This window comes from Mesoplodon mirus (assembly GCF_964341445.2).
Source record: "Mesoplodon mirus genome assembly, chromosome: 11".
Classification (NCBI taxonomy): domain Eukaryota; kingdom Metazoa; phylum Chordata; class Mammalia; order Artiodactyla; family Ziphiidae; genus Mesoplodon; species Mesoplodon mirus.
Window position 1 is genome coordinate 110,054,031 of NC_138987.1, and position 24,692 is coordinate 110,078,722.

Consider the following 24,692-nt stretch of genomic DNA (forward strand, 5'->3'; position numbering starts at 1 on the left):
TCTCTCCGGACAGAGGTGAGGAAAGAAAGAAACAGTGGGGGCCGGGACAAGAGGGGTATCTCAGGCAGGGCAATGGAAAGCTTCCGGAAGAGCGCCCGGGGCCAGGACCACCCTGGCTGGCCTGCAGGCACCAAGTTGGCCTGCGTGCTTTCGCTGGTGTGGCTCCACGGCCCTTCTTCTAGGCTTTCAAGCCCTTGTACATATTCAGGTGTTTTACCTGGGAAGGTTGGGAACAGTTCAGCAGCAGCCGGCCTGGGGCTCAGCTCACGTTTACTCACATATGCCTCGGCACGGTCCCCCAGCTTTGCAATGAGGACGCTCCTTGCGTGGGGTGTGGGTTGCTGGCTGTATGGGAGATGGTTCCCCACCTCTGACCAATTTCAGAATTGTTTACCGCTGGAGCAAGTGCCCTGATAGGGTTTTCCTCTGTATAACTCGTGGGTTCATGTTTTTTTTTTCTTTTATGGTTCAAGTTAGATTTTATTCCTCTTTTATGTATTTATAGATATAAGCATGGAAATAATTCATTCCTATAAATACATCTGTGTGACGGGAAGAACTTTTTTCTGTTTTATTTTTAAATTTTATTTTTTTAAATTTTGAAATTTAATTTTATTTATTTTTTATACAGCACGTTATTATTAGATATGTATTTTATGCATATACATGTATGCAGGTCAATCCCAATCTCCCAACTCATCCCACCACCACCACCCCATGGCTTCCCACACTTGGTGTCCATACGTTTGTTCTCTACCTCTGTGTCTCTATTTCTTCCCTGCAAACCAGTTCATCTGTACCATTTTTTAGGCTCCACATATATGCATTAATATACAACATTTGTTTTCCTCTTTCTGACTTACTTCATTCTGTATGACAGTCTCTCGATCCATCGATGTCTCTACAAATGACCCAGTTTCATTCCTTTTTATGGCCGAGTAATATTCCATTTTATATATGTACCACATCTTTATCCATTCATCTGTCTGTGGGCATTTACGTGGCTTCCATTACCTGGCTATTGTAAAGAGTGCTGCAACGAACATTGTGGTGAATGTGCCTTTTTGATTTACGGTTTTCTCTGGGTATATGCCCAGAAGTGGGATTGCTGGATCAGATGGTAATTCTATTTCTAGTTTTTTTAAGGAAACTCCATACTGTTCTCCATAGTGACTGTATCAATTTACATTCCCACCAATAGTGGAAGAGGGCTCCTTTTGTCCACGCCCTCCCCAGAATTTGTTGTTTGTAGATTTTCTGATGATGCCGATTCTAACAGGTGTGAGGTGATACCTCATTGTAGTTTTGATTTGCATTTCTCTAATAATTAGTGCTGTTGAGCAGCTTTTCATGTGCGTCTTGGCCATCTCTGTGTCTCCTTTGAAGAAACGTCTCTTTAGATCTTCTGCCCATTTTTGTATTGGGGTGTTTGTTTTTTTAATATTAAGCTGCATGAGCTGTTTATATATATTGGAGATTAAACCTCTGTCCATTGATTCGTTTGCAACGATTTTCGCCCATTCTGAGGGATGCCTTTTTCCATTCCCGTTTTTTTTAACAAAAAAGGAAAGAAAGGAAAAGAAACAGAACACTAATGTGCGTAAAATATGCCTTTTGAAACGGTCGTTTTGAAATATGGACGTCCTTTGAATTTTTTGGTCGATATGTGACCCCAGGATTTGTTTTCAGGGCAGGTGTCATTTACAGGCCTGCAATGATTTTGAATATCAACTGACCATTAGCGCTGGGATTAAAGCTGCTGTTGTGTGAAACGGCCACAAGGTGGCAGCAGTTCTCCCTTACCAAATCTGGTGACTAGGGCAACAGAGCCTCAATGGAAGTGGTGTTCTAGATTGGAATTTAGAATGGAATGTGCCAGGAGAAAGCCACTCAAGTTTGTCTCACTACTTCTTCTTCGTGTTTTTAATTTAATTTTTTATTTTTTTATTACAGCAAGTTTGATTACAATGTTTGGCTTGTTGTAGGTGTGGAAGATGTGGTTCTTTTACACATATACAGATGTCTGTTCTTCCTGGGATCCTTTTCCCATGTACGTTATGACAGAATGTTGAGTAGTCCTCTCTTGGTATTCTGTAGGTCTTTGGTGATTATATATGTCACCTGTGTTTGTATATGTCTGTTAACCCCGATATCGTAATGAAACCAATCCTCACACCTTTCCATTGGTGAACCACAAGTTTGTTTAATGAATCTGTGATTGCCCTTCTCCGTGGCAATATCTGCCCTGGTATCCATTTTTAGGTAACACCTATAAGTGATATGATATGATATGTGTCTTTCACTTTCTGACTTACTACAAGTCACGTGATTACTTCTAGACTCATCTACGGTGCTGCAAATGGCATTGTGTCCTATTCTCCCTTGGCTTCTATTCTGCCTTAGCGAGGTCCATTTTCAACAATGTGATTCCCTGAGGGTTGTGGATTAGCTGACCTGGGCAGCCTTACCCTGCCGGCCCGCCCTCCCCAGGTGTGCCTCGTTGAGATCAATATAAACAGCGCTCCAGGCAGCAATAGACCCTGAAGCTGTGCCTGACTCCATATTCTCTGCCCCGTCAGCAGTCTCGGGGCTGTGCTGGTGGGAGGGAGTGAGGGGCCACAGGTTTGTGGGTGGCCCGCTGTGAGTGGGGCTCTGCTGGGCTTTCTGCAGGTGTTGTCAGGCTGCCACCTGTTATGAAGAGGATGTGTCACCCATACCTTCCGCTGGAATTTCTCTCCGGACAGAGGTGAGGAAAGAAAGAAGCAGTGGGGGCCGGGACAAGAGGGGTATCTCAGGCAGGGCAATGGAAAGCTTCCGGAAGAGCGCCCGGGGCCAGGACCACCCTGGCTGGCCTGCAGGCACCAAGTTGGCCTGCGTGCTTTCGCTGGTGTGGCTCCACGGCCCTTCTTCTAGGCTTTCAAGCCCTTGTACATATTCAGGTGTTTTACCTGGGAAGGTTGGGAACAGTTCAGCAGCAGCCGGCCTGGGGCTCAGCTCACGTTTACTCACATATGCCTCGGCACGGTCCCCCAGCTTTGCAATGAGGACGCTCCTTGCGTGGGGTGTGGGTTGCTGGCTGTATGGGAGATGGTTCCCCACCTCTGACCAATTTCAGAATTGTTTACCGCTGGAGCAAGTGCCCTGATAGGGTTTTCCTCTGTATAACTCGTGGGTTCATGTTTTTTTTTTCTTTTATGGTTCAAGTTAGATTTTATTCCTCTTTTATGTATTTATAGATATAAGCATGGAAATAATTCATTCCTATAAATACATCTGTGTGACGGGAAGAACTTTTTTCTGTTTTATTTTTAAATTTTATTTTTTTAAATTTTGAAATTTAATTTTATTTATTTTTTATACAGCACGTTATTATTAGATATGTATTTTATGCATATACATGTATGCAGGTCAATCCCAATCTCCCAACTCATCCCACCACCACCACCCCATGGCTTCCCACACTTGGTGTCCATACGTTTGTTCTCTACCTCTGTGTCTCTATTTCTTCCCTGCAAACCAGTTCATCTGTACCATTTTTTAGGCTCCACATATATGCATTAATATACAACATTTGTTTTCCTCTTTCTGACTTACTTCATTCTGTATGACAGTCTCTCGATCCATCGATGTCTCTACAAATGACCCAGTTTCATTCCTTTTTATGGCCGAGTAATATTCCATTTTATATATGTACCACATCTTTATCCATTCATCTGTCTGTGGGCATTTACGTGGCTTCCATTACCTGGCTATTGTAAAGAGTGCTGCAACGAACATTGTGGTGAATGTGCCTTTTTGATTTACGGTTTTCTCTGGGTATATGCCCAGAAGTGGGATTGCTGGATCAGATGGTAATTCTATTTCTAGTTTTTTTAAGGAAACTCCATACTGTTCTCCATAGTGACTGTATCAATTTACATTCCCACCAATAGTGGAAGAGGGCTCCTTTTGTCCACGCCCTCCCCAGAATTTGTTGTTTGTAGATTTTCTGATGATGCCGATTCTAACAGGTGTGAGGTGATACCTCATTGTAGTTTTGATTTGCATTTCTCTAATAATTAGTGCTGTTGAGCAGCTTTTCATGTGCGTCTTGGCCATCTCTGTGTCTCCTTTGAAGAAACGTCTCTTTAGATCTTCTGCCCATTTTTGTATTGGGGTGTTTGTTTTTTTAATATTAAGCTGCATGAGCTGTTTATATATATTGGAGATAAAACCTCTGTCCATTGATTCGTTTGCAACGATTTTCGCCCATTCTGAGGGATGCCTTTTTCCATTCCCGTTTTTTTTAACAAAAAAGGAAAGAAAGGAAAAGAAACAGAACACTAATGTGCGTAAAATATGCCTTTTGAAACGGTCGTTTTGAAATATGGACGTCCTTTGAATTTTTTGGTCGATATGTGACCCCAGGATTTGTTTTCAGGGCAGGTGTCATTTACAGGCCTGCAATGATTTTGAATATCAACTGACCATTAGCGCTGGGATTAAAGCTGCTGTTGTGTGAAACGGCCACAAGGTGGCAGCAGTTCTCCCTTACCAAATCTGGTGACTAGGGCAACAGAGCCTCAATGGAAGTGGTGTTCTAGATTGGAATTTAGAATGGAATGTGCCAGGAGAAAGCCACTCAAGTTTGTCTCACTACTTCTTCTTCGTGTTTTTAATTTAATTTTTTATTTTTTTATTACAGCAAGTTTGATTACAATGTTTGGCTTGTTGTAGGTGTGGAAGATGTGGTTCTTTTACACATATACAGATGTCTGTTCTTCCTGGGATCCTTTTCCCATGTACGTTATGACAGAATGTTGAGTAGTCCTCTCTTGGTATTCTGTAGGTCTTTGGTGATTATATATGTCACCTGTGTTTGTATATGTCTGTTAACCCCGATATCGTAATGAAACCAATCCTCACACCTTTCCATTGGTGAACCACAAGTTTGTTTAATGAATCTGTGATTGCCCTTCTCCGTGGCAATATCTGCCCTGGTATCCATTTTTAGGTAACACCTATAAGTGATATGATATGATATGTGTCTTTCACTTTCTGACTTACTACAAGTCACGTGATTACTTCTAGACTCATCTACGGTGCTGCAAATGGCATTGTGTCCTATTCTCCCTTGGCTTCTATTCTGCCTTAGCGAGGTCCATTTTCAACAATGTGATTCCCTGAGGGTTGTGGATTAGCTGACCTGGGCAGCCTTACCCTGCCGGCCCGCCCTCCCCAGGTGTGCCTCGTTGAGATCAATATAAACAGCGCTCCAGGCAGCAATAGACCCTGAAGCTGTGCCTGACTCCATATTCTCTGCCCCGTCAGCAGTCTCGGGGCTGTGCTGGTGGGAGGGAGTGAGGGGCCACAGGTTTGTGGGTGGCCCGCTGTGAGTGGGGCTCTGCTGGGCTTTCTGCAGGTGTTGTCAGGCTGCCACCTGTTATGAAGAGGATGTGTCACCCATACCTTCCGCTGGAATTTCTCTCCGGACAGAGGTGAGGAAAGAAAGAAGCAGTGGGGGCCGGGACAAGAGGGGTATCTCAGGCAGGGCAATGGAAAGCTTCCGGAAGAGCGCCCGGGGCCAGGACCACCCTGGCTGGCCTGCAGGCACCAAGTTGGCCTGCGTGCTTTCGCTGGTGTGGCTCCACGGCCCTTCTTCTAGGCTTTCAAGCCCTTGTACATATTCAGGTGTTTTACCTGGGAAGGTTGGGAACAGTTCAGCAGCAGCCGGCCTGGGGCTCAGCTCACGTTTACTCACATATGCCTCGGCACGGTCCCCCAGCTTTGCAATGAGGACGCTCCTTGCGTGGGGTGTGGGTTGCTGGCTGTATGGGAGATGGTTCCCCACCTCTGACCAATTTCAGAATTGTTTACCGCTGGAGCAAGTGCCCTGATAGGGTTTTCCTCTGTATAACTCGTGGGTTCATGTTTTTTTTTTCTTTTATGGTTCAAGTTAGATTTTATTCCTCTTTTATGTATTTATAGATATAAGCATGGAAATAATTCATTCCTATAAATACATCTGTGTGACGGGAAGAACTTTTTTCTGTTTTATTTTTAAATTTTATTTTTTTAAATTTTGAAATTTAATTTTATTTATTTTTTATACAGCACGTTATTATTAGATATGTATTTTATGCATATACATGTATGCAGGTCAATCCCAATCTCCCAACTCATCCCACCACCACCACCCCATGGCTTCCCACACTTGGTGTCCATACGTTTGTTCTCTACCTCTGTGTCTCTATTTCTTCCCTGCAAACCAGTTCATCTGTACCATTTTTTAGGCTCCACATATATGCATTAATATACAACATTTGTTTTCCTCTTTCTGACTTACTTCATTCTGTATGACAGTCTCTCGATCCATCGATGTCTCTACAAATGACCCAGTTTCATTCCTTTTTATGGCCGAGTAATATTCCATTTTATATATGTACCACATCTTTATCCATTCATCTGTCTGTGGGCATTTACGTGGCTTCCATTACCTGGCTATTGTAAAGAGTGCTGCAACGAACATTGTGGTGAATGTGCCTTTTTGATTTACGGTTTTCTCTGGGTATATGCCCAGAAGTGGGATTGCTGGATCAGATGGTAATTCTATTTCTAGTTTTTTTAAGGAAACTCCATACTGTTCTCCATAGTGACTGTATCAATTTACATTCCCACCAATAGTGGAAGAGGGCTCCTTTTGTCCACGCCCTCCCCAGAATTTGTTGTTTGTAGATTTTCTGATGATGCCGATTCTAACAGGTGTGAGGTGATACCTCATTGTAGTTTTGATTTGCATTTCTCTAATAATTAGTGCTGTTGAGCAGCTTTTCATGTGCGTCTTGGCCATCTCTGTGTCTCCTTTGAAGAAACGTCTCTTTAGATCTTCTGCCCATTTTTGTATTGGGGTGTTTGTTTTTTTAATATTAAGCTGCATGAGCTGTTTATATATATTGGAGATTAAACCTCTGTCCATTGATTCGTTTGCAACGATTTTCGCCCATTCTGAGGGATGCCTTTTTCCATTCCCGTTTTTTTTAACAAAAAAGGAAAGAAAGGAAAAGAAACAGAACACTAATGTGCGTAAAATATGCCTTTTGAAACGGTCGTTTTGAAATATGGACGTCCTTTGAATTTTTTGGTCGATATGTGACCCCAGGATTTGTTTTCAGGGCAGGTGTCATTTACAGGCCTGCAATGATTTTGAATATCAACTGACCATTAGCGCTGGGATTAAAGCTGCTGTTGTGTGAAACGGCCACAAGGTGGCAGCAGTTCTCCCTTACCAAATCTGGTGACTAGGGCAACAGAGCCTCAATGGAAGTGGTGTTCTAGATTGGAATTTAGAATGGAATGTGCCAGGAGAAAGCCACTCAAGTTTGTCTCACTACTTCTTCTTCGTGTTTTTAATTTAATTTTTTATTTTTTTATTACAGCAAGTTTGATTACAATGTTTGGCTTGTTGTAGGTGTGGAAGATGTGGTTCTTTTACACATATACAGATGTCTGTTCTTCCTGGGATCCTTTTCCCATGTACGTTATGACAGAATGTTGAGTAGTCCTCTCTTGGTATTCTGTAGGTCTTTGGTGATTATATATGTCACCTGTGTTTGTATATGTCTGTTAACCCCGATATCGTAATGAAACCAATCCTCACACCTTTCCATTGGTGAACCACAAGTTTGTTTAATGAATCTGTGATTGCCCTTCTCCGTGGCAATATCTGCCCTGGTATCCATTTTTAGGTAACACCTATAAGTGATATGATATGATATGTGTCTTTCACTTTCTGACTTACTACAAGTCACGTGATTACTTCTAGACTCATCTACGGTGCTGCAAATGGCATTGTGTCCTATTCTCCCTTGGCTTCTATTCTGCCTTAGCGAGGTCAATTTTCAACAATGTGATTCCCTGAGGGTTGTGGATTAGCTGACCTGGGCAGCCTTACCCTGCCGGCCCGCCCTCCCCAGGTGTGCCTCGTTGAGATCAATATAAACAGAGCTCCAGGCAGCAATAGACCCTGAAGCTGTGCCTGACTCCATATTCTCTGCCCCGTCAGCAGTCTCGGGGCTGTGCTGGTGGGAGGGAGTGAGGGGCCACAGGTTTGTGGGTGGCCCGCTGTGAGTGGGGCTCTGCTGGGCTTTCTGCAGGTGTTGTCAGGCTGCCACCTGTTATGAAGAGGATGTGTCACCCATACCTTCCGCTGGAATTTCTCTCCGGACAGAGGTGAGGAAAGAAAGAAGCAGTGGGGGCCGGGACAAGAGGGGTATCTCAGGCAGGGCAATGGAAAGCTTCCGGAAGAGCGCCCGGGGCCAGGACCACCCTGGCTGGCCTGCAGGCACCAAGTTGGCCTGCGTGCTTTCGCTGGTGTGGCTCCACGGCCCTTCTTCTAGGCTTTCAAGCCCTTGTACATATTCAGGTGTTTTACCTGGGAAGGTTGGGAACAGTTCAGCAGCAGCCGGCCTGGGGCTCAGCTCACGTTTACTCACATATGCCTCGGCACGGTCCCCCAGCTTTGCAATGAGGACGCTCCTTGCGTGGGGTGTGGGTTGCTGGCTGTATGGGAGATGGTTCCCCACCTCTGACCAATTTCAGAATTGTTTACCGCTGGAGCAAGTGCCCTGATAGGGTTTTCCTCTGTATAACTCGTGGGTTCATGTTTTTTTTTTCTTTTATGGTTCAAGTTAGATTTTATTCCTCTTTTATGTATTTATAGATATAAGCATGGAAATAATTCATTCCTATAAATACATCTGTGTGACGGGAAGAACTTTTTTCTGTTTTATTTTTAAATTTTGTTTTTTTTAAATTTTGAAATTTAATTTTATTTATTTTTTTATACAGCACGTTATTATTAGTTATGTATTTTATGCATATACATGTATACAGGTCAATCCCAATCTCCCAACTCATCCCACCACCACCACCCCATGGCTTCCCACACTTGGTGTCCATACGTTTGTTCTCTACCTCTGTGTCTCTATTTCTTCCCTGCAAACCAGTTCATCTGTACCATTTTCTAGGCTCCACATATATGCATTAATAAACAACATTTGTTTTCCTCTTTCTGACTTACTTCATTCTGTATGACAGTCTCTCGATCCATCGATGTCTCTACAAATGACCCAGTTTCATTCCTTTTTATGGCCGAGTAATATTCCATTTTATATATGTACCACATCTTTATCCATTCATCTGTCTGTTGGCATTTAGTTGGCTTCCATTACCTGGCTATTGTAAAGAGTGCTGCAACGAACATTGTGGTGAATGTGCCTTTTTGATTTACGGTTTTCTCTGGGTATATGCCCAGAAGTGGGATTGCTGGATCAGATGGTAATTCTATTTCTAGTTTTTTTAAGGAAACTCCATACTGTTCTCCATAGTGACTGTATCAATTTACATTCCCACCAATAGTGGAAGAGGGCTCCTTTTGTCTACGCCCTCCCCAGAATTTGTTGTTTGTAGATTTTCTGATGATGCCGATTCTAACAGGTGTGAGGTGATACCTCATTGTAGTTTTGATTTACATTTCTCTAATAATTAGTGCTGTTGAGCAGCTTTTCATGTGCGTCTTGGCCATATCTGTGTCTCCTTTGAAGAAACGTCTCTTTAGATCTTCTGCCCATTTTTGTATTGGGTTGTTTGTTTTTTTAATATTAAGCTGCATGAGCTGTTTATATATATTGGAGATTAAACCTCTGTCCATTGATTCGTTTGCAACGATTTTCGCCCATTCTGAGGGATGCCTTTTTCCATTCCCTTTTTTTTTAACAAAAAAGGAAAGAAAGGAAAAGAAGCAGAACACTAATGTGCGTAAAATATGCCTTTTGAAACGGTCGTTTTGAAATATGGACGTCCTTTGAATTTTTTGGTCGATATGTGACCCCAGGATTTGTTTTCAGGGCAGGTGTCATTTACAGGCCTGCAATGATTTTGAATATCAACTGACCATTAGCGCTGGGATTAAAGCTGCTGTTGTGTGAAACGGCCACAAGGTGGCAGCAGTTCTCCCTTACCAAATCTGGTGACTAGGGCAACAGAGCCTCAATGGAAGTGGTGTTCTAGATTGGAATTTAGAATGGAATGTGCCAGGAGAAAGCCCCTCAAGTTTGTCTCACTACTTCTTCTTCGTGTTTTTAATTTATTTTTTTTTTAATTTTTTATTACAGCAAGTTTGATTACAATGTTTGGCTTGTTGTAGCTGTGGAAGATGTGGTTCTTTTACACATATACAGATGTCTGTTCTTCCTGGGATCCTTTTCCCATGTACGTTATGACAGAATGTTGAGTAGTCCTCTCTTGGTATTCTGTAGGTCTTTGGTGATTATATACGTCACCTGTGTTTGTATATGTCTGTTAACCCCGATATCGTAATGAAACCAATCCTCACACCTTTCCATTGGTGAACCACAAGTTTGTTTAATGAATCTGTGATTGCCCTTCTCCGTGGCAATATCTGCCCTGGTATACATTTTTAGGTAACACCTATAAGTGATATGATATGATATGTGTCTTTCACTTTCTGACTTACTACAAGTCACGTGATTACTTCTAGACTCATCTACGGTGCTGCAAATGGCATTGTGTCCTTTTTTCCCTTGGCTTCTATTCTGCCTTAGCGAGGTCCATTTTCAACAATGTGATTCCCTGAGGGTTGTGGATTAGCTGACCTGGGCAGCCTTACCCTGCCGGCCCGCCCTCCCCAGGTGTGCCTCGTTGAGTTCAATTTAAACAGCGCTCCAGGCAGCAATAGCCCCTGAAGCTGTGCCTGACTCCATATTCTCTGCCCTGGCAGCAGTCTCGGGGCTGTGCTGGTGGGAGGGAGTGAGGGGCCACAGCTTTGTGGGTGGCCCGCTGTGAGTGGGGCTCTGCTGGCCATTCTGCAGGAGTTGTCAGGCTGCCACCTGTAAAGAAGAGGATGTGTCACCCATACCTTCCGCTGGAATTTCTCTCCGGACAGAGGTGAGGAAAGAAAGAAGCAGTGGGGGCCGCGACAAGAGGGGTATCTCAGGCAGGGCAATGGAAAGCTTCCAGAAGAGTGTTCGGGGCCAGGACCACCCTGGCTGTCCTGCAGGCACCAAGTTGGCCTGCGTGCTTTCGCTGGTGTGGCTCCACGGCCCTTCTTCTAGGCTTTCAAGCCCTTGTACATATTCAGGTGTTTTACCAGGGATGGTTGGGAACAGTTCAACAGCATCTGGCCTGGGGCTCAGCTCACGTTTACTCACAGATGCCTCGGCACGGTCCCCCAGCTTTGCAATGAGGACGCTCCTTGCTTGGGGATGGGTTGCTGGCTGTATGGGAGATGGTTCCCCACCTCTGACCAATTTCAGAATTGTTTACCACTGGAGCAAGTGCCCTGATAGGGTTTTCCTCTGTATAACTCGTGGGTTCAGGTTTTTTTTTATTTTATGGTTCAAGTTAGATTTTATTCCTCTTTTATGTATTTATAGATATAAGCATGGAAATAATTCATTCCTATAAATACATCTGTGTGACGGGAAGAACTTTTTTCTGTTTTATTTTTAAATTTTATTTTTTTAAATTTTGAAATTTAATTTTATTTATTTTTTTATACAGCACGTTATTATTAGTTATGTATTTTATGCATATACATGTATACAGGTCAATCCCAATCTCCCAACTCATCCCACCACCACCACCCCATGGCTTCCCACACTTGGTGTCCATACGTTTGTTCTCTACCTCTGTGTCTCTATTTCTTCCCTGCAAACCAGTTCATCTGTACCATTTTTTAGGCTCCACATATATGCATTACTATACAACATTTGTTTTCCTCTTTCTGACTTACTTCATTCTGTATGACAGTCTCTCGATCCATCGATGTCTCTACAAATGACCCAGTTTCATTCCTTTTTATGGCCGAGTAATATTCCATTTTATATATGTACCACATCTTTATCCATTCATCTGTCTGTGGGCATTTATGTGGCTTCCATTACCTGGCTATTGTAAATAGTGCTGCAACGAACATTTTGGTGAATGTGCCTTTTTTTTTTTTTTTTTTTTTTTTGCTGTACGCGGGCCTCTCACTGTTGTGGCCTCTCCCGTTGCGGAGCACAGGCTCCAGACGCACAGGCTTATCGGACATGGCTTACGGGCCCAGCCGCTCCGCGGCATATGGGATCCTCCCAGACCGGGGCACGAACCCGTATCCCCTCCATCAGCAGGCAGACTCTCAACCACTGTGCCACCAGGGAGGCCCGAATGTGCCTTTTTGATTTACGGTTTTCTCTGGGTATATGCCCAGAAGTGGGATTGCTGGATCAGATGGTAATTCTATTTCTAGTTTTTTTAAGGAAACTCCATACTGTTCTCCATAGAGACTGTATCAATTTACATTCCCACCAATAGTGGAAGAGGGCTCCTTTTGTCCACGCCCTCCCCAGAATTTGTTGTTTGTAGATTTTCTGATGATGCCGATTCTAACAGGTGTGAGGTGATACCTCATTGTAGTTTTGATTTGCATTTCTCTAATAATTAGTGCTGTTGAGCAGCTTTTCATGTGCGTCTTGGCTATCTCTGTGTGTCCTTTGAAGAAACGTCTCTTTAGATCTTCTGCCCATTTTTGTATTGGGTTGTTTGTTTTTTTAATATTAAGCTGCATGAGCTGTTTATATATATTGGAGATTAAACCTCTGTCCATTGATTCGTTTGCAACGATTTTCGCCCATTCTGAGGGATGCCTTTTTCCATTCCCTTTTTTTTTAACAAAAAAGGAAAGAAAGGAAAAGAAGCAGAACACTAATGTGCGTAAAATATGCCTTTTGAAACGGTCGTTTTGAAATATGGACGTCCTTTGAATTTTTTGGTCGATATGTGACCCCAGGATTTGTTTTCAGGGCAGGTGTCATTTACAGGCCTGCAATGATTTTGAATATCAACTGACCATTAGCGCTGGGATTAAAGCTGCTGTTGTGTGAAACGGCCACAAGGTGGCAGCAGTTCTCCCTTACCAAATCTGGTGACTAGGGCAACAGAGCCTCAATGGAAGTGGTGTTCTAGATTGGAATTTAGAATGGAATGTGCCAGGAGAAAGCCACTCAAGTTTGTCTCACTACTTCTTCTTCGTGTTTTTAATTTAATTTTTTTTAATTTTTTATTACAGCAAGTTTGATTACAATGTTTGGCTTGTTGTAGGTGTGGAAGATGTGGTTCTTTTACACATATACAGATGTCTGTTCTTCCTGGGATCCTTTTCCCATGTACGTTATGACAGAATGTTGAGTAGTCCTCTCTTGGTATTCTGTAGGTCTTTGGTGATTATATATGTCACCTGTGTTTGTATATGTCTGTTAACCCCGATATCGTAATGAAACCAATCCTCACACCTTTCCATTGGTGAACCACAAGTTTGTTTAATGAATCTGTGATTGCCCTTCTCCGTGGCAATATCTGCCCTGGTATCCATTTTTAGGTAACACCTATAAGTGATATGATATGATATGTGTCTTTCACTTTCTGACTTACTACAAGTCACGTGATTACTTCTAGACTCATCTACGGTGCTGCAAATGGCATTGTGTCCTTTTCTCCCTTGGCTTCTATTCTGCCTTAGCGAGGTCCATTTTCAACAATGTGATTCCCTGAGGGTTGTGGATTAGCTGACCTGGGCAGCCTTACCCTGCCGGCCCGCCCTCCCCAGGTGTGCCTCATTGAGGTCAATATAAACAGCGCTCCAGGCAGCAATAGCCCCTGAAGCTGTGCCTGACTCCATATTCTCTGCCCCGGCAGCAGTCTCGGGGCTGTGCTGGTGGGAGGGAGTGAGGGGCCACAGCTTTGTGGGTGGCCCGCTGTGAGTGGGGCTGTGCTGGCCATTCTGCAGGAGTTGTCAGGCTGCCACCTGTAAAGAAGAGGATGTGTCACCCATACCTTCCGCTGGAATTTCTCTCCGGACAGAGGTGAGGAAAGAAAGAAGCAGTGGGGGCCGCGACAAGAGGGGTATCTCAGGCAGGGCAATGGAAAGCTTCCAGAAGAGCGCCCGGGGCCAGGACCACCCTGGCTGTCCTGCAGGCACCAAGTTGGCCTGCGTGCTTTCGCTGGTGTGGCTCCACGGCCCTTCTTCTAGGCTTTCAAGCCCTTGTACATATTCAGGTGTTTTACCTGGGAAGGGTGGGAACAGTTCAGCAGCAGCTGGCCTGGGGCTCAGCTCACGTTTACTCACAGATGCCTCGGCACGGTCCCCCAGCTTTGCAATGAGGACGCTCCTTGCGTGGGGGGTGTGTTGCTGGCTGTATGGGAGATGGTTCCCCACCTCTGACCAATTTCAGAATTGTTTACCGCTGGAGCAAGTGCCCTGATAGGGTTTTCCTCTGTATAACTCGTGGGTTCAGGTTTTTTTTTATTTTATGGTTCAAGTTAGATTTTATTCCTCTTTTATGTATTTATAGATATAAGCATGGAAATAATTCATTCCTATAAATACATCTGTGTGACGGGAAGAACTTTTTTCTGTTTTATTTTTAAATTTTATTTTTTTAAATTTTGAAATTTAATTTTATTTATTTTTTTATACAGCACGTTATTATTAGATATGTATTTTATGCATATACATGTATACAGGTCAATCCCAATCTCCCAACTCATCCCACCACCACCACCCCATGGCTTCCCACACTTGGTGTCCATACGTTTGTTCTCTACCTCTGTGTCTCTATTTCTTCCCTGCAAACCAGTTCATCTGTACCATTTTTTAGGCTCCACATATATGCATTACTATACATTTGTTTTCCTCTTTCTTACTTACTTCATTCTGTATGACAGTCTCTCGATCCATCGATGTCTCTACAAATGACCCAGTTTCATTCCTTTTTATGACCGAGTAATATTCCATTTTATATATGTACCACATCTTTATCCATTCATCTGTCTGTGGGCATTTAGGTGGCTTCCATTGCCTGGCTATTGTAAATAGTGCTGCAACGAACATTGTTGTGAATGTGCCTTTTTTTTTTTTTTTTTTTTTTTTTGCTGTACGCTGGCCTCTCACTGTTGTGGCCTCTCCCGTTGCGGAGCACAGGCTCCAGACGCACAGGCTTAGCGGCCATGGCTCACAGGCCCAGCCGCTCCGCGGCATATGCGATCCTCCCAGACCGGGGCACGAACCCGTATCCCCTCCATCGGCAGGCGGACTCTCAACCACTGCGCCACCAGGGAGGCCCGAATGTGCCTTTTTGATTTACGGTTTTCTCTGGGTATATGCGCAGAAGTGGGATTGCTGGATCAGATGGTAATTCTATTTCTAGTTTTTTAAGGAAACTCCATACTGTTCTCCATAGTGACTGTATCAATTTACATTCCCACCAATAGTGGAAGAGGGCTCCTTTTGTCCACGCCCTCCCCAGAATTTGTTGTTTGTAGATTTTCTGATGATGCCGATTCTAACAGGTGTGAGGGGATACCTCATTGTTGTTTTGATTTGCACTTCTCTAATAATTAGTGCTGTTGAGCAGCTTTTCATGTGCGTCTTGGCCATCTCTGTGTCTCCTTTGAAGAAACGTCTCTTTAGATCTTCTGCCCATTTTTGTATTGGGTTGTTTGTTTTTTTAATATTACGCTGCATGAGCTGTTTATATATATTGGAGATTAAACCTCTGTCCATTGATTCGTTTGCAACGATTTTCGCCCATGCTGAGGGATGCCTTTTTCCATTCCCGTTTTTTTTAACAAAAAAGGAAAGAAAGGAAAAGAAGCAGAACACTAATGTGCGTAAAATATGCCTTTTGAAACGGTCGTTTTGAAATATGGACGTCCTTTGAATTTTTTGGTTGATATGTGACCCCAGGATTTGTTTTCAGGGCAGGTGTCATTTACAGGCCTGCAATGATTTTGAATATCAACTGACCATTAGCGCTGGGATTAAAGCTGCTGTTGTGTGAAACGGCCTCAAGGTGGCAGCAGTTCTCCCTTACCAAATCTGGTGACTAGGGCAACAGAGCCTCAATGGAAGTGGTGTTCTAGATTGGAATTTAGAATGGAATGTGCCAGGAGAAAGCCACTCAAGTTTGTCTCACTACTTCTTCTTCGTGTTTTTAATTTAATTTTTTTTTAATTTTTTATTACAGCAAGTTTGATTACAATGTTTGGCTTGTTGTAGGTGTGGAAGATGTGGTTCTTTTACACATATACAGATGTCTGTTCTTCCTGGGATCCTTTTCCCATGTACGTTATGACAGAATGTTGAGTAGTCCTCTCTTGGTATTCTGTAGGTCTTTGGTGATTATATATGTCACCTGTGTTTGTATATGTCTGTTAACCCCGATATCGTAATGAAACCAATCCTCACACCTTTCCATTGGTGAACCACAAGTTTGTTTAATGAATCTGTGATTGCCCTTCTCCGTGGCAATATCTGCCCTGGTATCCATTTTTAGGTAACACCTATAAGTGATATGATATGATATGTGTCTTTCACTTTCTGACTTACTACAAGTCACGTGATTACTTCTAGACTCATCTACGGTGCTGCAAATGGCATTGTGTCCTTTTCTCCCTTGGCTTCTATTCTGCCTTAGCGAGGTCCATTTTCAACAATGTGATTCCCTGAGGGTTGTGGATTAGCTGACCTGGGCAGCCTTACCCTGCCGGCCCGCCCTCCCCAGGTGTGCCTCATTGAGGTCAATATAAACAGCGCTCCAGGCAGCAATAGCCCCTGAAGCTGTGCCTGACTCCATATTCTCTGCCCCGGCAGCAGTCTCGGGGCTGTGCTGGTGGGAGGGAGTGAGGGGCCACAGCTTTGTGGGTGGCCCGCTGTGAGTGGGGCTCTGCTGGCCATTCTGCAGGAGTTGTCAGGCTGCCACCTGTAAAGAAGAGGATGTGTCACCCATACCTTCCGCTGGAATTTCTCTCCGGACAGAGGTGAGGAAAGAAAGAAGCAGTGGGGGCCGCGACAAGAGGGGTATCTCAGGCAGGGCAATGGAAAGCTTCCAGAAGAGCGCCCGGGGCCAGGACCACCCTGGCTGTCCTGCAGGCACCAAGTTGGCCTGCGTGCTTTCGCTGGTGTGGCTCCACGGCCCTTCTTCTAGGCTTTCAAGCCCTTGTACATATTCAGGTGTTTTACCAGGGATGGTTGGGAACAGTTCAACAGCATCTGGCCTGGGGCTCAGCTCACGTTTACTCACAGATGCCTCGGCACGGTCCCCCAGCTTTGCAATGAGGACGCTCCTTGTGTGGGGGGTGGGTTGCTGGCTGTATGGGAGATGGTTCCCCACCTCTGACCAATTTCAGAATTGTTTACCGCTGGAGCAAGTGCCCTGATAGGGTTTTCCTCTGTATAACTCGTGGGTTCAGGTTTTTTTTTTCTTTTATGGTTCAAGTTAGATTTTATTCCTCTTTTATGTATTTATAGATATAAGCATGGAAATAATTCATTCCTATAAATACATCTGTGTGACGGGAAGAACTTTTTTCTGTTTTATTTTTAAATTTTATTTTTTTAAATTTTGAAATTTAATTTTATTTATTTTTTTATACAGCACGTTATTATTAGTTATGTATTTTATGCATATACATGTATACAGGTCAATCCCAATCTCCCAACTCATCCCACCACCACCACCCCATGGCTTCCCACACTTGGTGTCCATACGTTTGTTCTCTACCTCTGTGTCTCTATTTCTTCCCTGCAAACCAGTTCATCTGTACCATTTTTTAGGCTCCACATATATGCATTACTATACAACATTTGTTTTCCTCTTTCTGACTTACTTCATTCTGTATGACAGTCTCTCGATCCATCGATGTCTCTACAAATGACCCAGTTTCATTCCTTTTTATGGCCGAGTAATATTCCATTTTATATATGTACCACATCTTTATCCATTCATCTGTCTGTGGGCATTTATGTGGCTTCCATTACCTGGCTATTGTAAATAGTGCTGCAACGAACATTTTGGTGAATGTGCCTTTTTTTTTTTTTTTTTTTTTTGCTGTACGCGGGCCTCTCACTGTTGTGGCCTCTCCCGTTGCGGAGCACAGGCTCCAGACGCACAGGCTTATCGGACATGGCTTACGGGCCCAGCCGCTCCGCGGCATATGGGATCCTCCCAGACAGGGGCACGAACCCGTATCCCCTCCATCGGCAGGCAGACTCTCAACCACTGTGCCACCAGGGAGGCCCGAATGTGCCTTTTTGATTTACGGTTTTCTCTGGGTATATGCCCAGAAGTGGGATTGCTGGATCAGATGGTAATTCTATTTCTAGTTTTTTTAAGGAAACTCCATACTGTTCTCCATAGTGACTGTATCAATTTACATTCCCACCAATAGTGGAAGAGGGCTCCTTTTGTCCACGCCCTCCCCAGAATTTGTTGTTTGTAGATTTTCTGATGATGCCGATTCTAACAGGTGTGAGGTGATACCTCATTGTAGTTTTGATTTGCATTTCTCTAATAATTAGTGCTGTTGAGCAGCTTTTCATGTGCGTCTTGGCTATCTCTGTGTCTCCTTTGAAGAAACGTCTCTTTAGATCTTCTGCCCATTTTTGTATTGGGTTGTTTGTTTTTTTAATATTAAGCTGCATGAGCTGTTTATATATATTGGAGATTAAACCTCTGTCCATTGATTCGTTTGCAACGATTTTCGCCCATTCTGAGGGATGCCTTTTTCCATTCCCGTTTTTTTTAACAAAAAAGGAAAGAAAGGAAAAGAAGCAGAACACTAATGTGCGTAAAATATGCCTTTTGAAACGGTCGTTTTGAAATATGGACGTCCTTTGAATTTTTTGGTCGATATGTGACCCCAGGATTTGTTTTCAGGGCAGGTGTCATTTACAGGCCTGCAATGATTTTGAATATCAACTGACCATTAGCGCTGGGATTAAAGCTGCTGTTGTGTGAAACGGCCACAAGGTGGCAGCATTTCTCCCTTACCAAATCTGGTGACTAGGGCAACAGAGCCTCAATGGAAGTGGTGTTCTAGATTGGAATTTAGAATGGAATGTGCCAGGAGAAAGCCACTCAAGTTTGTCTCACTACTTCTTCTTCGTGTTTTTAATTTAATTTTTTTTAATTTTTTATTACAGCAAGTTTGATTACAATGTTTGGCTTGTTGTAGGTGTGGAAGATGTGGTTCTTTTACACATATACAGATGTCTGTTCTTCCTGGGATCCTTTTCCCATGTACGTTATGACAGAATGTTGAGTAGTCCTCTCTTGGTATTCTGTAGGTCTTTGGTGATTATATATGTCACCTGTGTTTGTATATGTCTGTTAACCCCGATATCGTAATGAAACCAATCCTCACACCTTTCCATTGGTGAACCACAAGTTTGTTTAATGAATCTGTGATTGCCCTTCTCCGTGGCAATATCTGCCCTGGTATCCATTTTTAGGTAACACCTATAAGTGATATGATATGATATGTGTCTTTCACTTTCTGACTTACTACAAGTCACGTGATTACTTCTAGACTCATCTACGGTGCTGCAAATGGCATTGTGTCCTATTCTCCCTTGGCTTCTATTCTGCCTTAGCGAGGTCCATTTTCAACAATGTGATTCCCTGAGGGTTGTGGATTAGCTGACCTGGGCAGCCTTACCCTGCCGGCCCGCCCTCCCCAGGTGTGCCTCGTTGAGATCAATATAAACAGCGCTCCAGGCAGCAATAGCCCCTGAAGCTGTGTCTGACTCCATATTCTCTGCCCCGTCAGCAGTCTCGGGGCTGTGCTGGTGGGAGGGAGTGAGGGGCCACAGCTTTGTGGGTGGCCCGCTGTGAGTGGGGCTCTGCTGGCCATTCTGCAGGAGTTGTCAAGCTGCCACCTATAAAGAAGAGGATGTGTCACCCATACCTTCCGCTGGAATTTCTCTCCGGACAGAGGTGAGGAAGGCAAAAAGCAGTGGGGGCCGGGACAGGAGGGGTATCTCAGGCAGGGCAATGGAAATCTTCCGGAAGAGCGCCTGGGGCCAGGACCACCCTGGCTGGCCTGCAGGCACCAAGTTGACCTGCGTGCTTTCGCTGGTGTGGCTCCACGGCCCTTCCTCTAGGCTTTCAAGCCCTTGTACATATTCAGGTGTTTTACCTGGGAAGGGTGGGAACAGTTCAGCAGCAGCTGGCCTGGGGCTCAGCTCACGTTTACTCACAGATGCATCGGCACGGTCCCCCAGCTTTGCAATGAGGACGCTCCTTGCGTGGGGGGTGGGTTGCTGGCTGTATGGGAGATGGTTCCCCACCTCTGACCAATTTCAGAATTGTTTACCGCTGGAGCAAGTGCCCTGATAGGGTTTTCCTCTGTATAACTCGTGGGTTCAGGTTTTTTTTTATTTTATGGTTCAAGTTAGATTTTATTCCTCTTTTATGTATTTATAGATATAAGCATGGAAATAATTCATTCCTATAAATACATCTGTGTGACGGGAAGAACTTTTTTCTGTTTTATTTTTAAATTTTATTTTTTTAAATTTTGAAATTTAATTTTATTTATGTTTTTATACAGCACGTTATTATTAGATATGTATTTTATGCATATACATGTATACAGGTCAATCCCAATCTCCCAACTCATCCCACCACCACCACCCCATGGCTTCCCACACTTGGTGTCCATACGTTTGTTCTCTACCTCTGTGTCTCTATTTCTTCCCTGCAAACCAGTTCATCTGTACCATTTTTTAGGCTCCACATATATGCATTACTATACAACATTTGTTTTCCTCTTTATGACTTACTTCATTCTGTATGACAGTCTCTCGATCCATCGATGTCTCTACAAATGACCCAGTTTCATTCCTTTTTATGACCGAGTAATATTCCATTTTATATATGTACCACATCTTTATCCATTCATCTGTCTGTGGGCATTTAGGTGGCTTCCATTGCCTGGCTATTGTAAATAGTGCTGCAACGAACATTGTTGTGAATGTGCCTTTTTTTTTTTTTTTTTTTTTTTTTTGCTGTACGCGGGCCTCTCACTGTTGTGGCCTCTCCCGTTGCGGAGCACAGGCTCCAGACGCACAGGCTTAGCGGCCATGGCTCACAGGCCCAGCCGCTCCGCGGCATATGCGATCCTCCCAGACCGGGGCACGAACCCGTATCCCCTCCATCGGCAGGCGGACTCTCAACCACTGCGCCACCAGGGAGGCCCGAATGTGCCTTTTTGATTTACGGTTTTCTCTGGGTATATGCCCAGAAGTGGGATTGCTGGATCAGATGGTAATTCTATTTCTAGTTTTTTAAGGAAACTCCATACTGTTCTCCATAGTGACTGTATCAATTTACATTCCCACCAATAGTGGAAGAGGGCTCCTTTTGTCCACGCCCTCCCCAGAATTTGTTGTTTGTAGATTTTCTGATGATGCCGATTCTAACAGGTGTGAGGGGATACCTCATTGTTGTTTTGATTTGCATTTCTCTAATAATTAGTGCTGTTGAGCAGCTTTTCATGTGCGTCTTGGCCATCTCTGTGTCTCCTTTGAAGAAACGTCTCTTTAGATCTTCTGCCCATTTTTGTATTGGGTTGTTTGTTTTTTTTTAATATTACGCTGCATGAGCTGTTTATATATATTGGAGATTAAACCTCTGTCCATTGATTCGTTTGCAACGATTTTCGCCCATGCTGAGGGATGCCTTTTTCCATTCCCGTTTTTTTTAACAAAAAAGGAAAGAAAGGAAAAGAAGCAGAACACTAATGTGCGTAAAATATGCCTTTTGAAACGGTCGTTTTGAAATATGGACGTCCTTTGAATTTTTTGGTTGATATGTGACCCCAGGATTTGTTTTCAGGGCAGGTGTCATTTACAGGCCTGCAATGATTTTGAATATCAACTGACCATTAGCGCTGGGATTAAAGCTGCTGTTGTGTGAAACGGCCTCAAGGTGGCAGCAGTTCTCCCTTACCAAATCTGGTGACTAGGGCAACAGAGCCTCAATGGAAGTGGTGTTCTAGATTGGAATTTAGAATGGAATGTGCCAGGAGAAAGCCACTCAAGTTTGTCTCACTACTTCTTCTTCGTGTTTTTAATTTAATTTTTTTTAATTTTTTATTACAGCAAGTTTGATTACAATGTTTGGCTTGTTGTAGGTGTGGAAGATGTGGTTCTTTTACACATATACAGATGTCTGTTCTTCCTGGGATCCTTTTCCCATGTACGTTATGACAGAATGTTGAGTAGTCCTCTCTTGGTATTCTGTAGGTCTTTGGTGATTATATATGTCACCTGTGTTTGTATATGTCTGTTAACCCCGATATCGTAATGAAACCAATCCTCACACCTTTCCATTGGTGAACCACAAGTTTGTTTAATGAATCTGTGATTGCCCTTCTCCGTGGCAATATCTGCCCTGGTATCCATTTTTAGGTAACACCTATAAGTGATATGATATGATATGTGTCTTTCACTTTCGGACTTACTACAAGTCACGTGATTACTTCTAGACTCATCTACGGTGCTGCAAATGGCATTGTGTCCTTTTCTCCCTTGGCTTCTATTCTGCCTTAGCGAGGTCCATTTTCAACAATGTGATTCCCTGAGGGTTGTGGATTAGCTGACCTGGGCAGCCTTACCCTGCCGGCCCGCCCTCCCCAGGTGTGCCTCGTTGAGATCAATATAAACAGCGCTCCAGGCAGCAATAGCCCCTGAAGCTGTGCCTGACTCCATATTCTCTGCCCCGTCAGCAGTCTCGGGGCTGTGCTGGTGGGAGGGAGTGAGGGGCCACAGGTTTGTGGGTGGCCCGCTGTGAGTGGGGCTCTGCTGGGCTTTCTGCAGGTGTTGTCAGGCTGCCACCTGTAAAGAACAGGATGTGTCACCCATACCTTCTGCTGGAATTTCTCTCCGGACAGAGGTGAGGAAAGAAAGAAACAGTGGGGGCCGGGACAAGAGGGGTATCTCAGGCAGGGCAATGGAAAGCTTCCGGAAGAGCGCCCGGGGCCAGGACCACCCTGGCTGGCCTGCAGGCACCAAGTTGGCCTGCGTGCTTTCGCTTGTGTGGCTCCACGGCCCTTCCTCTAGGCTTTCAAGCCCTTGTACATATTCAGATGTTTTACCTGGGAAGGGTGGGAACAGTTCAGCAGCAGCTGGCCTGGGGCTCAGCTCACGTTTACTCACATATGCCTCGGCACGGTCCCCCAGCTTTGCAATGAGGACGCTCCTTGCGTGGGGTGTGGGTTGCTGGCTGTATGGGAGATGGTTCCCCACCTCTGACCAATTTCAGAATTGTTTACCGCTGGAGCAAGTGCCCTGATAGGGTTTTCCTCTGTATAACTCGTGGGTTCATGTTTTTTTTTTCTTTTATGGTTCAAGTTAGATTTTATTCCTCTTTTATGTATTTATAGATATAAGCATGGAAATAATTCATTCCTATAAATACATCTGTGTGACGGGAAGAACTTTTTTCTGTTTTATTTTTAAATTTTATTTTTTTAAATTTTGAAATTTAATTTTATTTATTTTTTATACAGCACGTTATTATTAGATATGTATTTTATGCATATACATGTATGCAGGTCAATCCCAATCTCCCAACTCATCCCACCACCACCACCCCATGGCTTCCCACACTTGGTGTCCATACGTTTGTTCTGTACCTCTGTGTCTCTATTTCTTCCCTGCAAACCAGTTCATCTGTACCATTTTTTAGGCTCCACATATATGCATTAATATACAACATTTGTTTTCCTCTTTCTGACTTACTTCATTCTGTATGACAGTCTCTCGATCCATCGATGTCTCTACAAATGACCCAGTTTCATTCCTTTTTATGGCCGAGTAATATTCCATTTTATATATGTACCACATCTTTATCCATTCATCTGTCTGTGGGCATTTACGTGGCTTCCATTACCTGGCTATTGTAAAGAGTGCTGCAACGAACATTGTGGTGAATGTGCCTTTTTGATTTACGGTTTTCTCTGGGTATATGCCCAGAAGTGGGATTGCTGGATCAGATGGTAATTCTATTTTTAGTTTTTTTAAGGAAACTCCATACTGTTCTCCATAGTGACTGTATCAATTTACATTCCCACCAATAGTGGAAGAGGGCTCCTTTTGTCCACGCCCTTCCCAGAATTTGTTGTTTGTAGATTTTCTGATGATGCCGATTCTAACAGGTGTGAGGTGATACCTCATTGTAGTTTTGATTTGCATTTCTCTAATAATTAGTGCTGTTGAGCAGCTTTTCATGTGCGTCTTGGCCATCTCTGTGTCTCCTTTGAAGAAACGTCTCTTTAGATCTTCTGCCCATTTTTGTATTGGGTTGTTTGTTTTTTTAATATTAAGCTGCATGAGCTGTTTATATATATTGGAGATTAAACCTCTGTCCATTGATTCGTTTGCAACGATTTTAGCCCATTCTGAGGGATGCCTTTTTCCATTCCCGTTTTTTTTAACAAAAAAGGAAAGAAAGGAAAAGAAACAGAACACTAATGTGCGTAAAATATGCCTTTTGAAACGGTCGTTTTGAAATATGGACGTCCTTTGAATTTTTTGGTCGATATGTGACCCCAGGATTTGTTTTCAGGGCAGGTGTCATTTACAGGCCTGCAATGATTTTGAATATCAACTGACCTTTAGCGCTGGGATTAAAGCTGCTGTTGTGTGAAACGGCCACAAGGTGGCAGCATTTCTCCCTTACCAAATCTGGTGACTAGGGCAACAGAGCCTCAATGGAAGTGGTGTTCTAGATTGGAATTTAGAATGGAATGTGCCAGGAGAAAGCCCCTCAAGTTTGTCTCACTACTTCTTCTTCGTGTTTTTAATTTAA